We start from the raw sequence: 15,401 nt of genomic DNA, 5'->3' as shown, positions 1-15,401 counted from the left end.
GCCCGCGCGCGCCTCTACTGCCAACGCTCCGACTCGCGCGCGCCTCCTTCCAAGCCCCGCCCTCCTTCGCGGCGATTGGCTGGGCGTCGCCCTCTTCCTCGCCGAGCAACGCCCCCCTCTGACGGGCACCGCAGGCGGCCAATGGAAAGTCACGAGGCTTTTCGCCCCGCCCTCGCCGCGCCCGTTGGAGGCGGGCGTGGGCGGGCCGTTGAGGCGGTGGGGCGTGGAACCTGGAAACCGTTGCCGATAACAACGCCCCGCCCTGTCGCGGCGGGCGGGCAGGCTGCTCGAGGCGGGCGGGCGGGCGGGCGCCGGGAGCGGGAGGAGGAGCGGCCGCGGCCGCCACCGCCGCCGCCATAGAGACTGTAGCCGTGGAGACTGTTACTTACCAACGGGGACCAACACGCAGCAGCAGCCGCCGCCGCCGCCGCCGCGGGAGCCGTTGCCCGAACTCCCGGCTCGAACTCCAGGTGACCGATGCGACCAACACGGCCGGGGAGTGCGGGGGGCGGCGGGGACCCCGATCCGGGGGTCGGGGAGCGGGCAGCGCAGTCCCTGCCGTTCACCTCTAACGTCCTGGATGGCGCGTCCGCGGTACCTACCTCCGCACCCCGAGTCCCGAAGGCGCGGCCGAGTTTGGGGCTCCCGGGGACCCCTTCTTCCTTTTAACCAAACTCGGGGGAAGGTGGGGACCCATCGCCTCACTTTTTACAAAACTTCCTGAGTTAGGAGTTCCCAGGAACCCCCTTTTCACTCTTACCCTCAAAATCCCCGAGTTGGGACCATCCAGGGAACCCCTCTCAAACTTTTGCCTTTAAACTCCCTGAATTTGGAGCCCCTGGGAAACCTCTTCTCACTTTTATTCCCCAGATCCTTAAGCTGGGGGTGCCCGGGGACCCCCTTCTCACTCCTTCAAACGCCCTGAATTGAGGGCGCCTTGACAATGCCTCTCGAACTTTTACATTTAAACTCCCTGAACTGAAGGCGCCTGGGGACTCCTCCTATTTACCCCCCAAATCTCTGAAATTGGGGCACCCCGGAGACCCTTCTCTCACGTTTACCCTCAAATTCCTGAATTGGGAGGGCCTAAAAGATCCGTTCTCACCCTTCCCCACAAATTCTTGGATTTGGGGTGTCCCGGGGATGACCTCGTTTTGACCCCGCTTCCAAATAATGAATTTGAGGACCCTCTATAACCCCAATTCTCACTTTTTAACCAAATGTCGGTGCGCTGGTTCAAGAGAAGAACCACTTCCCTCCTCACTTTTTTTGCCAGCGAATTCCCCGATAATCGAGAATCAAGAATCGGTCTTCCAGACACCCGTTTCTCACCCCCCACCCCAGATCCTCGTGTTCAGGGCTCCTCGGACACTCCTCTGCACTCTCCCTTTTAACCCCGCATTCCTAAGTTTGGGGGGTCCCGGATCCGCCAGCCTTTCCACGCCCGTCAGGAAGCCTTTCGTACACCCGCAGCTCCCCTATTTGGATTGATCGCGAAGCAAGGAAAGTTTCACCGAAAGGGCTTTTTTTTTTTTAATTTAGTAATTTATTATTTAGTTTAAAGAGCGCAACCTGTAGCCCAAACTGCTCGGTGGCATTTTCTCTGGGGGTTGTGCAAGTGCGTGTGTGTGTTTGTGAACCCAGCCCCCACACAGACCCCAGTAAATGCACACACCCCCCGCAGATGCTCCTGATTCCTGTCCTTTTCCCTCTGGGACGCGCTGCGGCGCTCCCTCCGGCTTCGTGCCTGTTGGTTTTTCTCGCCGCGGCGCTAGGAAAGCTCGGTTTCCGATCCTAGTGGCTATTTCGAGGGCCCCCGGGGCCCAACTGCCCCTGCCATTCCGGCGGCGGCGGGGGTGGTTCACGGTCCTAATTTTAACCTCCTGGTTGCCCCGCAGGAATGAGGGAGAAGGGCAGGATGCAGCGCGCGAGTCCAGGGCTGCCTTTCCCCGAGACCTCATTCCTGCTTCTGGGTGATTTTATTATGAGCCTCCCCACCCCCCACCCCACCCCCCCGCCCGCCCCAACACGCAGTTATTTTCTTGTTTTGTGCATTTAACTGTCAGTACAGACTTTCATGAGTTTTCCTGCCTCCCCATAAGTTTTATCTTTGCAAATCCAAAATAATCAAACCTGGTGCAGGGCTCTCCATTTCAACTAGGATTTCCCCAACAAAATAACAACAGAAAACATTAACAACATAACCTTTTTTTTGCCTGCACATATTGTCAACATAGTTTTATCTTGTTGCTTCATAATCGGAAATATTATTTGTTTGCTTATATAAAGACTCCTGGCACTGGGAGGGTGTAGCTCAGTGGTAGAGCCAGTGCTTAGCATGCAGGAGGTCCTGGGGTCAATCCCAAGCACCGCCATTAAAATAAATAAATAAATAGATAAATCGAATTCCCCCCCCCAACCCCCAAAATTAAAAAAATAAAAGAGCTTTCCCCTCTGTCCTGGGGAGTACCAGGTTACCTGTTCTTTCTCCCACTCAAGCTTAAAAACTTGAACTAATTCTTAAATAACCTTAGAAATGGCTACTCACCTACTCTGGCCAGAGAAAAAGAATGTATGGTAAACCCCACCCCTGGAAAGGAATTTAATTTCTTTAATTACTGGCGCTAATCTTGCCAACAGGCTTGGTAAAACATCGGAAGAGACTTGGTAGTCATTTTTTAAAAAGACTTCTCACAATACATGATGGAAAAGATAACTGGTTCTGTGCGCCTATGATACTCCAACTGATCTGTGTCGGGAATGAGTTCAGAAATAGTTTGCCTCTGTGGTAAAAGCAATGTGAATTATTTAGACCTTTATGCGTTCTTCTCATCCCAGATAAACCTCGGAGATGCTCAGAAGGGGAATCCAGGCGGAGAAGGACGGAGTTATTAATTACTCCAAGTAACAGACAAGTCCTTTGAAATTCAATTGGTATTTGCTTTCTGGGTGCAGAGTGCACGTTACCTTAATATTCATCTTTTACCCATGTTTGTCACTGAAGCACTCCCAGAATGGAACTAGGAGTGCAGATGCTGGGAAATTGTTTATCTGGCTCTTATCCCTTAGATCTAATATGTAGTTTCAGATTTGAGTTTAAATTAATTAGTGGTAATCAACATTTAATTAATCTAATTTTAATTAGTATGATAATTGAGTCAAAATTTTAAATGTATTTGTAGGATTTTTATAGCCACATGAGGTTGTTTTACTTGTAAAATTTCAGGGCCAGAAGGAACCATATCTTATAGTATCTTCGACTCTTTCTAGTTAATGCAGGTTGGCCACTTGTTGAAGTAATATGTTCCCCGATGCGCACTTATTTGTAAAATGTGAAACTTCTGTAAAACCAGGGGAAGTTCTCAGAGAAACCGTCTTGTTTGTTGGGACCCTCACTGAACGCGGGGGCAGAGAAGTACCAGTCTGGTGCCTGAAACTCCCAGCCCAGGGCACACCCAACAAGCACATCCATTTTTCTGCACAAAACTGTGTGACTAGTCACACTGAACAGGGTAGATAAGGACTATAAGCAACCACAAGCCAGTTTAGGTCAGGTTTTGTCACTGAACAAGTCGTGCCAAATTTACCAAAAAACTTCCATATTTCAGAATTTTTGGATTTGGCCTTGTTATAAGGGATTATCGGCTTCTGTATTTTTTTTAAAAAAAAGGTGTTTTGACTTCTTTTCTAGAATTTCAAGGCGATTAGCTCCATGACAGGCAGTGGTGTTTTAGACATGTGCCTGGCCCACAGGCCGTACTGAATAGATGAATGAATGAATGAATGAATGAATGAATGAATGAATGAATATGCACTGGGAATTAGAGAGAAAACTGAAAACCACCTATATGCTTCTTAGAAACCCCAAGATCACCAAAGGAATTCTTATAGGAAAAGACAAAAAAGGGAGAACTTCAGGAGGGGACCGAGGACTGAGGGGGCATGTGGGAGACAGAGTGGGTGCAGAGGTTGGGGAGGAGAGCCGGAAGAGCCTCACTGACTGGTGGAGACCGAGATTCTGGTCAGTCCTGATCAGCCTTCTTAATCCCCTAAATCTGCTCCTCCTGGGCTCCGAGCTCCCTTGGTGAATGTCAGCTGGCCTCTCCTGGTTGCTCTGGCCAACACTTTGGAGTCGTCCTCCATCCCTCTCTCTCTCAGGCCATCACCAAAAAAGAGGGACCTAGAATCTGACCACACCTCCACCGCCAACCCCTGGTCCAAGCCATGGGCGCCTTTTGTCCCAGTGACTGCAGTCTGTTAACCAGGGAGTCATATCGTGTCCTGTTGTGTGTGCCTCACTCAGAGCTCTCCCCCGATCCCGTCTCCCTCAGCGCAAAAGCCCAAGTCTCCCCACCCGGGCTCCCCAGCCCAACTCCTCTTTGGCCTCATCTGCGATCCCACGTGCCCCACTTCAGCGCCGCTGGCCTCCTGGGAGCTCTTCAAACCTCTCCCCGGAAAGCTCTTGGCCCAGGCCTTTGGGGGCTTGTCCCTCCCTGCCTTCAAGCCTTCCCTGAAACTCCCAGGCCATCTACTCACCTGCAAGGGATGACGCTGCCAGCCTCCTTCCCTGCTCGCTCGCTCTCCCTAGCGTTTATCACCAACACGCTGTCTGTTACATGGATTTATTATTGCTGTTGTTGGAATGTCAGCTCAGTGAGAAGTTTGGTGTGTTTTACGGACTTCGGTGTCCCCCATGCTGAGACTAATTCTGGCACTGAGTAGGCACTCAATGTTTATTAAATGAGTAAATAAACAATCTCCTGCACACTTATGGGGAAAGCTTATGTGAAAATAAAGAGCTGCTCCTTATCTACCATGGAGCACCATCTACATGGCTCAGCACAGCTCAGACTGGATGAACAGGACCGGAGGGAGGAGTGAAGGGAAAATAACGGGTCATAGCACCAGATGCTGCCAGTGCGGGCTTCGGGGCCACGGCAGAGAAGGGGTTAACATTGGCTCTGAGACTCCAGGTGAGGTTTGGCATCTGCAAGATGAGACCGAGACTCGCTTGTGTGGTTCTGATGTTAGAAATCGAGTCTATTACTGCTTCACCCGGGGCCGGGCACGTTACAGGTGTGCAGTAGAGGGGCTATTGTTTTTGTTGCTATTTTTTATTATTAGAATGAAGCAAATGAGCAGTGTGGCCTGCCTGAGATGATTTTTTTGTTTTGTTTTGTTTTGTTTTTTGGGGGTGGAGGTAGTTAGGTTATTTATTTACTTATTTAATTTTAATGGTGGTACTGGGGATTGAACCCAGGACCCTGTTCATGCTATGCACACACTCTACTGCTGAGCTATAGCTGCCCCCGCTTCTTTAATTTTGTTTTTTGACTTTTTAATTTTGGTTTCCTGACCACCAAGCACAGAGGAGACATTCAGTAAATACGTCTTGCTTGACTGAGTGTGTGAGCCTTGCACCGTCTAAGGTGGGAAATAACCTTTGATTGCATAGAAATTCTCCGGTCCAAATATGGTGCTCTCCAAGCGTGAGGGCCTGGGCAAAACCAAAAACACCCAGAAAAGTCGCTCAAAGCCACTCATCTCGGTTCAGGTCTAGGTCTATCTGAAATGAGTCCCCAGCATCACACGCTCAGATGGGTTTTGCCAAGAGGCCAGCTCTGCCGGCAGGACTTTCAGAGGAGAACATTTAAAAATGGGTTCCCCTTCTCTGTTATCGCTGGCTCTTAGCTGCCAATCTGGTCAAAGTCTGGAAATCAGCCACTTGGAGGTGTGAACCGGCCTGGCGTTCGTGCCAGGACTTGAGTTGAGCCCTCGGGAGCAGACCGCCTGGCCCCACTCCTTGCTACACCTCACTTCTTTTTTCCTGAAATGCATTCCTGTTTTATGATACATAGGTTTTGGATATTTTAAAGCACGGTTTTATGCCCTGACAACCTTATTTGTAATTTTTATGAATTCTGTGACTTTCCAAAAAGTATAGTTGATTTCCCAAGCCTACAGATAATACACATGCATACAGCAAGTGGATTTCAGATGCCATGAATCAGATTATACACGCCATAATCCATATTTTAAAATGAAAAAAAGAAACATAGAAAGCCATTAAAAATATGTAGAACTTACATGTAATGGCCTGATATAGTGATTGTTTATCATTTACAATGTAACAAAGCCCAGATGTGCTATATGCAGTGAGCCTATTTCTACTAAGATTTCTGCAGTTATTTGGAGAGAGTGTGTGTGTCTGTGTGGTGTGTGTGTGAGAACTGGGCTACTGACATCCACGGAAGCTCTTCAGGAGCTAACAGTTGAGCTGAGACTGAACTGATCAAAGAGCACAGCCTTGTGCAGTTCAGAGGGAAGAGCCTTCCAGGCAAGGGGCAGCAGATGCAAAGGTCCTGTGGCAGGAGGGATCAGCTGGGCCTGGTCAAGGCAGAGAAGGGCGGTTGTGTGGCTGATGGCTGGTGAGCAGAAGAAGGAGAGGCAGAGGGCCCTGGAGGCCATGGAGATGAGTCTGGCTGCTGTTTTAAGTCTGAATTAGGTTTTCAGTAAATTTTACCTCTGCCTGTAGCTGTCAGAGCCATGGCATCGGGTCATTTGTTGAAAGACTTGCTTCCTGGGCCTCTGCTATTTCTCCATTGTTCGTTTATTCATTCGTTGGTTCATTTCTCTCTGAGCCAAGCACTTCCTATGAGATTACAGAGACTAAAGACTAACTCAGGGGGGGATGTTTCAAAATGCAGATGTACTGGAGGTCTGTCTAGGGCAGCGTGATGCACAGAGGAGGGAGGCCACGCTCCCTGGAGGGGCCAGGAAAGGTGCCGAGGAGGAGGGGGCTGGAGCTGAATCTCAGGAGTGGTGTGCCAGCAGACGGGTGGGGAGAGCCACGGCGTGGCTGTGCCCTCTGGAAGCTGATCGCAGGGAGGAGAGGAGATGAGGCTGGATGGGAGCAGGTGTCGGCAAACACGGCCTGTTTTTGGAAGTGAAGCTTCGATGGGACACGGCCATGCTAGCTCATCTACATGCCATCTCTGGTTGCTGTTTTGAGACCACAGCAGGGCTGACTATTTGCGACAGACGCCAAACATGGACCACAAAGCCTAAAATACTTACTGTCTGGGCTTTTAAGGGAAAAGTTTGCTGACCCCTGGCTGAACAGGTGGGGCTTGTCTGCTGCTGGGCTGAGAGGTTTGTTGGGGAAGCACTTGGTGAGCACATGGGATTGTGGCAGATGTATCAGAAGGCTTGGCATTTGGAGGCTGGTGATGGAGAGTCGATGTTGCCATGGTCCAGGTCACCAGGGCCTATGAGAGCAGCCGGGGATGCTGAGGAGGACAGAGCTGCAGGGTTCTCAGGTTCTCGGGGGCTTCAGGGACCTGGTGACTCGCTGTGGGACGAAGGGCAGGGTAGAGTCCAGGGCGATTCCCAGGTGTCTTAACTTTGGGGATCAGGTGGAACAGGCCACTTCAGGGAGCAGAGACGCCGATGTCGGGTGGGGGGATCAGGAGCTCAGGCGTGGGCTTGGGGGGCTTGAGATGTGTACGGGACCGCCAAGTGTGGGCAGTGTGGGTTTCGGGGTCTGGAGCTGAGTTGGGGGGCAGTCCTGGCTGGAGGACAGGATCTCTGAGCTGTCAGCATGTGATCGGTCATTTCAATCATGAAAACAGATGCACTTACTCAAGGAGAGGCAGAGAGGAGCAGAGAAGGCCAAAGGCAGAGCCATCCAAATTCAAGGAGCATGAAACCAGTGAAGAATCAGAGGAAAGTGGTTTTTTAAAAACTCACGGCAAAATATAATAACAATCATTTTATGTTCGTTTTAATCAGTGTTAAAGTCACAGCTCGGTGGCATGAAGCACACTACGTGTTGTGCAACCATCCCCACCATCATCTCTAGAACTTTCTCACCTTCCCAAACTGAAACTTCATTTCCCCATGAAACACTTGACTCCCCAGCTTCTGGCCCCCACCGTCCTACTTCCTGTCTCTCTGGATGTGACTCCTCTAGGGACCTTACATGAGTGGAATCAGACAGTATTTGTCCTTTTGGGTCTGGTTTATTTCACTGAGCATCATGGCCTCAGGGTTCATCCTTGTTGTAGCAGGTGTCAGAATCTCCTTCCTTTTTAAGGCTGCGTAATATTCCACCGTGTGGATGGACCACATTTGTTTATCCTTTCATCCCTCAGTGAACACTGGGACTGCTTTCACATTTGGCTGTTGTGAACCCTGCTGGACAGAGGAGATTTTGAAGGGACTCTCAGGTCCCAGGAAAAACCTGGAAAGGGCTGTGAAGGCAAAGAGGGAAGTAACTCAAGAACTGAGCACCAGGGGGTGTGAGGGCTTGTAGAGACCAGAGCGATCAGACGGGGACAGTCCCGGCAGAAGGGAAAAAGCACGCGTCCCCGCAGAGCAGCAGAAGGCTTGGCTCACGAGCACCTGCCTTTTGGAAAGCTGTTGAAGCCACGCTCATGGCGCGGCAGTCCATTCCTGAAGTCACAGCAACACTTAACTATGCTTATACTTTTAAAATGCAAACTGCTCATCTTTGGGAAACAGTGCCATGTTTCCAGGATCCGTTTCCGTCCAAAAGGTGCCCTGTGGGGCAAGGCCTGGGAAGCAGTTTCCCCCCCCCCAAAAAAAAAAAAAATTACCAGCCCGCAAAAATGTGTTCCTGCTCCACCCGGTCCAGGGAGAACCCAAAGGAAACCGCCCAGAGCTTTCCCACCTCTCCTCTTTTCCTCAGAATGCGTACAGATGGAGCCTGCCTGGAGGAAAAATAAACTTGGGTTCCAGACCCACAGAAAACAGTTTCAGGCATGTGCTTCGATTTTCTTCAACTTCTGGAAGAATTCACCTTACTCGGGACTCCTTTCTGTGAGGAACCTTCTCGGTCTCCATCAGTTCAGCAAATATTTGTGGCCCCCAAATATCAGACATGCGAGGGGCTTACCATGAGTCAGATACCCAAGTGTGTGCACATAGCGTTGTGTAGGAGGTTAAGAGGGGAGAGGATGCTCGAGAAATTTAAAATTGTCCGCAACCGTTGGCCACTGACGTTCTGGCCAGAAGTTCAGGCGTGAAGCGGGTACCATTCAGGACCACACCGGTTGTGTAAATCACGTCTGGTTTTACTGTCAGCTCTTCAAGTGACAAACAGGAGTGAATAGAAGGTATTTCTGGAAGCCCTGCACGGCTGGATTCATCGCTGGCAGTGCTCTTGCCACCTGGACTGTGCTCCCGAGGAGTCTCAGCCACCCCAGAAGAGATTCACCCATCAGCAGTCTTCTGATCTAACAAACTGCAGGATGGCAGGGTAGAAGTGGCGTCCAGGAGCGACCTGGGCCCCCACCCAGACTTCCGGTTCCTTCCTTCCATGTGTGTGGTCTGCACAGCCTTGCTTCTCTCTCTGTTCTACCCCAGTGGCCACTGGAGTCCTTGCCGCGGGAAGCCTGCCCTCCTCTCCTGTCCTGGAAGCAGGATTTCTTCAGCCTTTAGCTCAGCAGCAGTAAGCATGCTCTGGGGTCACTTCCCCATCCTTGCATCGACCTTGTTCCTTTGGCTCACGATTCTTATCTCTTCATGCCCTCCCAGCCCACCTCCCTGGGGCTCTCCTGGGCCACCTCAGGAGGAGCGGATGGGCTCTTTCTCTCTGCTTTTTGTAGCCAGATGGATGGACTGTCCCCCTCCCCTTTGTTGTAATCTCATCACACTTAGCTTGGCGTTCAAGGCTGGGCTAGGTCCAACCCCGTCTCCTCTTTCATTGCCTGTCTTTCACGGCACCTCCCAGTGGGCTTTCCCTGCCTTAAAGAGGTCTTATCCTTTGGTCTCCCCTCTCTCTGAAATTCATTTCTACTGATGAAAACCTTAACGCTTCTTTCAAGACCTTCCTCTGATGCTCTCTCACCAGGGAATCTTGCGATTTTAATCCATGAGCTAGGGGGGCAAACAGAAGACCAGACCCGGTTTCTCCACCTCATCACTGTTGGCTTTGAGGCTGGATCGTTGTAGGTGGGAGGGCGGTTGTGGAGGGGTGTCCTAGGCTTTGTAGGAGGCTGAGCAGCTTCCCTGGCTCCCACCTGCCAGGAACACCCACCCCACCCCCAAGTCGTGACAACAGCTACATCTCTGGATGTGGCAGATCCCTGGGGGGCAGAATCACCTCTGGGTTAGGGAGCATGGGGTTAATCAGCCAGAAGTGCCACAGCACGTAGATTTAGCACCCCAGGACTCTGTGGGCAGGCGGTAGTGATTTCCACGTCTTACTTCCTGTTCTTGGTTGTGTGCTTCTGGGGCACAGGGACCACCATCCCTGCCACACTTCCCCCTAGGGCTTCCTACGCCATACATGAGTGAATCAAACACTTGGGCCCAGAGCGTTCTTCAGAGGCAAGGCCTACATCAAATAACAAAGCGAGAATCATGAAACCCTTGCCTGAGATCTGATAGCCTTCAAAACTCCATGTTTTTGATTTGGTCTAAATGAACATTCTGGCCCTTTCAATACCTAGTTTTCCTTTACAAAATCCCCAAAGAAGTTTTCATCAAAGGCTTCCGACTGTTAGTCGACTCCCCTTTTGACCCAGCCAACACTGCAAGTCAAGTTCTTTTCCAGAAAGCACAGGAATCTTCCTCGGGATGTGGTCTTACAACCAGACTGCTGCCAGTCCTGTAGCCGGGAGCCGTGTACACAGTGGAGGATGTTAGATGCCTAATTCTACGTCAAGCCAGTTGCAGTGGCTCAATTCATGTTTGTGTTGGAACTTTTCAAAGATTTTACTCTGTTGAAAGTCAATTTGAAACAAATGTACTTAGATTTGTTAGAATTAGTTCATCAACAAAACACAGGACTGAGAATTTGTGGAGCAAATGAATGCTCCTTTCTGCTGAGTTATAGGACCATTTGCAAGTGTGTGGAACCTTAGCTTTTGCTGTGGCTCTGGCCACGTGAAGGGTTTGAAAGCTGGTTGGAGGAGGGAAGCTGCGTGATGTCTTTGTGGGATACCACTGACTGCCAGCGCGTTTAATTAAATCATGTGAGCTCGCGGTGTTTTATTGATACATGATTGGATTCTAAAATATGATCATGCTGCGGCACGGTAGCACCTACAAGCACGTCTTTTAAAACTTCTGCTGCGGCGTCTTCTGCTGTGGAATCAGGCGTGACGGGCTGATGAGTGTTTCCCAGTGATGCAGTGCTTGTGGGGAGTGTTCTCTTGTTTCCTGCTATTCACTAGCAGATAACAGGAGCCCTGTACCAAGGGTTTGAGAAATATTTGTAGGGCAGACTGTTTTCAGTCTGAGAAATGTCTCCATCACATATTTGTCTGTAAATTGGCAAAAGTGCTGTTGCTTTATTTGAACAAAGAAAGCCTGTGGAATCTTTTAATATTCCAAGGAACTTGGGGTTGGGGCAGGGGCGAGGGCATCAAACCTTCTCCATAAAGGACCAGATAGTAAATATTTTAGGCTTCTGTGTGGGCCAGACGGCCCCTACTGCAACTGCCCGCTCTGAATGGGGGTGGCCGTGTGCCAATAAACTTCACTTATGGGCGCTGAAATGTGAATTTCATGTAATTTTCAGGTGTCAGAAAATATTTTGACTCTGGTATTTTGTTCAACCATTGGAAAATGTGGAAATCATTCTTAGCTTGTGGACCGTGCAAGATCAGGCAGCAGACTGAGCCGGACTTGGCCTGGGCGTGGGCCATGGTTTGCTGACCTCTGCCCTGTGAGAGGGGATGGCACGCAGGGGCTCCGCCCGGCGTTCGCAGCCCGTTTTCCCCCGAGAACCCTCAGCCCGCGCCCTCTGCTCCAGCCAGCTCGGCCCACTTGCCCTTCCACCTGCCCCACCCCCAGGACACACCCTGCCTGTGCCTGGCTCCAGCTCTTGAACTAGTCCACCCGCCCCGTCTGCCCCCACTCCTCCCCAAACCCCGCTGTGGGATGGTCCTGCCTGGACAGCTGGGTTCAGGGTGAGACCTTCCCATATTCCCCGCCCCATCATTCATGGTACTGAGTTCCACCTGGAGTCTGCACCTGTCACCTTTGCCACAGAAGGAGTTATTTGTGTCTCCTTTTCTCTCTCATGTGGTATAAGAACCTTGAGGACAGAGACCAGGTCTGACTGTCTCTGCACAACACCAAATAGAGTAATGATTTGTTGAATTGACCCCAGTTCTTACTAGATCAAGATCTAATCGTGCTCTAAAATCATTTTGCCTACTTTCCAGTAGAACAAGGCTTCATAAGATATTTGTGATTTCACAGTTGGGTGATTTATTCTCAGAGTCTGCTGAACTGCGATTGTCCAATAGAGATGTCATGGAAGCTGTGTGTGTAATTTTAAAGTTTCTATTAGCCACCTTTTGCAAAGTAAAAAGAGGGGAAATTTATTGAATAATATATTTTTTTAATCCAGTAGGTCCAAAATATTGTCACTGCAACACGGCATCAACATGAAACAATTTTTATTGAGACAGTGCACATCCTGGTGTGTTAAGTCTTGAGACCCAGTGTCTGTTTGACGCCCATGGCACATCTCCATTCGGATGGGCCACATTCCAAGAGCTCAGTAGCCATGGTGGCCGGCGGTGCAGGGAAGAGCGTTAACATGAGGACAGACAGGATCTTGAGGTCACCCATACTCTTTTTTTTAAGGTATTATTATTATTTTTTTAGGTACCATTTTTTTAAATATCTTTTTTTTTTTAATTTGGTTTTTGTGAGGGGAGTTAATGAGGTTTTATTTATTTATTTTTAGTGGAAGTACTGGGGATTGAACCCAGGACCTTCTGCATGCTAGGCACACACTCTACCACTGAACTATGCCCTCCTCATGTCACCACCCCCCATCCCTGCTCTTTAAAAGGGCCAGCAGCTGAGCTGCTTACCGTGTTCAATATTTCACAGCCTCACAGTTTGAGGTCGCTCACAGGGCTGCGTAGCACAGGTCCCCCGACTCGAATATTTGCCATTTTCTCAAAGGATCTTGATTGGACTTTGCAAACAGGTGTCCACTCCGGGCCACTGGGCAATTTGATCCCAGAATTCCCTTGTGACCATTTAGGGACTTTAGGATCCTTATGGACAGGCCCCCTAAGCCTGTTGACTTCCTCTTTTCCATCACGGAAGTCATATCTTTTCACTGTAAAAAATCCAACTGGTACAAAAAAGTGAAAAGGGACGAGAGAGCCTCTGGCTCCCCCTCTCCTCTCCTCCTGCCCCTCCCTCCACTGGCAGAGTTCAGAGTCGATCCTTTCAGACATTTTTGTTATGCAGATGAAACATACTCAGCGCTACTTCATTATTTTTTAATTGAAATGTAATTCACATATCATAAAAGTCACCCCTTCATAAAGTGTGCAATTTGGTGGTTTTCAGTATATTTACAAGGCGATGCAGCCACCACCACCATCTAGTCCCAGAACATTTCATCACCCCAGGACAAAACCCTGTCCCCAAGAGCAGTCACCCCCAGCCCCTCCCTAGCCCCTCACAACCGACTCAACCCACTCTCTGTCTCTGTGGATTTGCCTGTTCTGGACATTTCACATCCGTGGAATCATTCACTCTGGCCTTTTCTGATGGGTCCTCTCACTGAGTAGCATGTTTTCAAGGTTCATCCATCCTGTGGTGTGTGTCAGAGCTTCATTCCTCTGATGCAGGCAAAAAAAAAAAAAAGGAGAGGATCGTATCATGCCCAGTTTTCTGCGACCTGCTGCTTTCAGCTAGTGTTTAGTTTGTATCTTTCCTTGTCCTCTGTGTGTGTGCTGCGTCTTTTCCACATTCCTATGTGAGATCCCACCAGGCGGACGTGTCCTGGGGTATTTAATTGGCTCCTTACGAGGGGCAGTTCATTTACCCTTTTTCGCTTTTACTAACGTTGCTGCAGGAAACATCCTTGTCCGAGTATGTTTATGCGCCTGCGGGAGACGTTTGCAGACTCTCAGAAGGGGACTTGCCGGTTGGAAGGGCTCCCTTCCCTTTGCACCGGCTCCCTTTCACACTCACGCTGCAGTCCCGCTGTGGAGGTCACGTTCCCCTGTGTCCTTGCCTGAAACCACGCCGCCAACCCCACCCCTACCCACGTGGCGCCCTTTACAAGGTGCCTTGACTCCGGGTCCCCTTCAGAGAACATTGGGTCTCGGGCCTTCTGACGGTCAGGTGAACACGTGTGTCCTCCCTCCGGAAACACACAACAGACGCACCCTCGTGTTCTGCCTGTGATTTGGGAGGTTCCGGGATGCCTGGCAGCCTCTCCCTGGACCAGCCCCTGCTTCTGAAACTCGTTCCCTGTCAGTCCTGCTCTGTCCACGTCACAGCCCACATGCGGGTGACTCAGACCCAGTCTGTCGCCCCGAGCTGCGCCTGTGGCCGCAGGGGCCTCTTGGGGAGGCTCCGTGGCTCGGCCGGTTTGTGCCAACACAAGTTCATGCTTGTCAACTTGACTCTGAGCTGTCTCTCACCCAGCAACGGTGTTTTCCCACCCCTCTGAGTTCCCTGTTGATACGTGGTTTTCACCTCTTTGCTACCGTGACAGGCCACCAAAGCATTCACACTGCCGTTGTTGCAGCAGGAGACCTGTCCCCAAGGGCCAGCACACGTCCCCTGGTGCCGGCCAGGGACTGACGCTCCGGTGGCCATGTCTGCCCTCGCCAGCTCCCGGGGGAGCCAACCTCTGTCGCCCTGTGTCACTGACTTCTCATAGTGTAGACACCTCTTTAACTCCACACTAACGGTTTAAAACCAGAATTCTTGTTGAGTGGAATAAAGTTATTCATCCTTTTTAATAAAAAAAACTCTTTTGTTTGTTTTGGGAGGAATAATTAGGTTTATTTATTTATTGTTTGGGTATTTTTAAGTGGAGGTACTGGGGGTTGAACCCAGGACCTCGTACCTGCTAAGCACGTGCTCCACCACTGAGCTAAACCCACCCCAAGTTAACCATCCTTAATCGAAGCTTTTCCCCCACTGTAAATTTAATGAATCATACTTTTCTTTTTAATGGCCTCTAAGACTCCTGAGACACTGACCTGATCTGGTTTACCTTCATTCGAGTTTCATGAATGTCCAATCTTCTGGAAACGATCGCTTCTTTATCCTCCAGAGGGAGGTTCTGGGACATAGTCTCATTTCAGATTCCTGATGGTGAGAACCTACCTCTCGCTGTTCATTACTCACTCCTTCCCCACGATTGGTGCTGTTTACGGGACACGTTTGACCAAATGTTCTGGCATTTTTAAAACAGACTTCCTAACATCTCACCCCACATCACTGAGGTTTTCAAACAGAAAGTCTCTCAGGAGTAGCGTGTGAGGAGTGTTTTTGTTTGTTAACCGAGCTTGCTTCTGAAAGTGTTGTAAAGAATTGTGACCTAGCAGCTTGTCGGGCCCAGCTTTCTCCTTGTTGGAGCGGTTCCGCATCCCGTTACTGCC

At 50.1% G+C, this 15,401-nt stretch overlaps 1 protein-coding gene across 4 annotated transcripts in view; it reads left to right on the top strand.

Annotated features, from left to right (window-relative positions):
* Positions 1-281: 281 nt before the first annotated feature.
* Positions 282-15,401, top strand: part of RFX2 (regulatory factor X2) — an 86,416-nt gene continuing 71,296 nt past the window's right edge. For 2 of the 4 annotated variants that reach the window (XM_064479802.1, XM_031437049.2), the window contains exon 1: positions 282-470. The gene's annotated coding sequence lies outside the window, so the exon portion shown is untranslated. The remainder of the gene's footprint in view (positions 471-15,401) is intronic. The other 2 variants (XM_064479805.1, XM_031437050.2) reach the window with 1 other exon arrangement.

Source organism: Camelus dromedarius, chromosome 27 (genome assembly GCF_036321535.1).
Source record: "Camelus dromedarius isolate mCamDro1 chromosome 27, mCamDro1.pat, whole genome shotgun sequence".
NCBI lineage: Eukaryota > Metazoa > Chordata > Mammalia > Artiodactyla > Camelidae > Camelus > Camelus dromedarius.
This window is presented reverse-complemented; position numbering and strand designations above follow the sequence as displayed.